The sequence below is a fragment of the Sinocyclocheilus anshuiensis genome, unplaced genomic scaffold, assembly GCF_001515605.1.
Source record: "Sinocyclocheilus anshuiensis isolate Anshui unplaced genomic scaffold, SAMN03320099.WGS_v1.1 scaffold113, whole genome shotgun sequence".
Lineage (NCBI taxonomy): Eukaryota > Metazoa > Chordata > Actinopteri > Cypriniformes > Cyprinidae > Sinocyclocheilus > Sinocyclocheilus anshuiensis.
In genome coordinates, this window is record NW_015539827.1 from 286,055 (window position 1) to 287,713 (window position 1,659).

A 1,659-nucleotide genomic window follows, 5' to 3' on the forward strand; every position below is an offset into this window, starting at 1 on the left:
TCAAACTTTCGCCATGGCATTAGAGCTGGTACACCGTTGTCGCTTGCGAAAACACAATGACGGCACCGTGGGTGGAAACTTACAGATTAAGGGGCGGTAATATTATAATGAGATACCTTTGCAATGACACCAAGGGAGCGAAATCAGACACGCTCGTTTCCTCAGACGCTCGCAGAAAAAGGCTTACCAAAACAAAGTTACCGGGTTAATCTTTTTCACGTTTCCTTGGTTGGTAGAAGTCTTTTAAAATTACTGTCATAATACATTAGTAGCCTACCTAGTACAAACCTGGTAGAAATAATTGGTGGGCAAGGAAATCCTTGTTTTGCCTTCCTTTTGTTCCTATATGAGTGTGACATCACATGAAAATGATAAATACCCAAGTATCTGTCACGCCCCTGGACTGTTTGTTGTGCTCTGTGACCCAGTTTCTTCCCCATGTGTTCCGCTTCCCAGTTAATTAGTAATTCAGTACACCTGTATATTTGTTAATTATCCCTTGCATTTAAGTTCGAGTTTGTGCTGTCTGTCCTTGTCCGAGATTAAACGTCTACCCATGTGTTTCCTATGCTCCTGTCTGCCCCGTGTATACCCTTGGATGTTTGGATTAAACCTATTGTTATCCATTTCATCTACTATCTGTTCCAACTCATCCATGTTCTGTATATAAATTCATAGCACAATGTATAGTTGCATAAATATACAGCCTTTACATAAAAGTTCAATAGAGATTTTGCTATTGTTTATAATGCAATATGTTAATTAATTCACTTCCTTGGATGTTTGGATTAAAAGACTGTTGTTCATGTACTCCTGTTCTCCTCGTTCCTCGCTCCTTGCATTAGGCTAAATTGTGACAGAATCTTGGACCAAAATACAGTTACCTCCGTGTCTCCCCTCCGTTTTGTTTCCGAGTTTTTTTCTCTCAGTGTTTTTGTTTCCGTTGTGTGCCCGAATGGATCCCCTCCTTCGCCCCGAAACACCGCGTGCAGAGCGCCGTCGTCCGAAGATGGCCCTCGAGTGGGATTCGCCGCCTTTGTGGAGTGGATACTGGTGAGAAATGGATCTCCATTCCCCGCCGGTTCCCAGGAGTATATCGCCAGTGCCACTCCCGACCCAGAGCCCAGCCCACCATCTCCCCGATGCGCGGAGCGCATGCCCGAGCCCACCGCTGACGGAGAGCCAGAGCCCGCCGCGACCCACAAGCCATTGCTAGAGAGAGCGACAGAGCTGAGGATCGCCGCGGCGCCAGAGCCCGCAACGTCAGATCAGGTGCGAGAGCCGGCAACAGAGCTCGCCACGGTGGAGAGCGCTATGAACAGCGAGAGCGCGGAGGGAAGCTCCGCCCACTGCAACATGGCTGAGGGTGAGCAGCGCTCTATGGACTGTTATGGGGACATATATGCAGACATGCCCCCTCTTCTCCCACCTTCATATGAACTCTCTGCATGCCCTGAATCATTTGTCTGCCCTGAATTATTTGCCTGCCCAGAATTATCTATTTGCCCTGAACAATCCGCCAATCTTAAAACAACCATGGATGTCATTCCCCTATCAACCGCACTCCCAGTATTGGGAGTCGTGATATGGTGTGTGTGGGCAGCACACACCATCCCTAAAGAGACTGTCGCTCATAAATTCCCACCCACCCACCCTCCC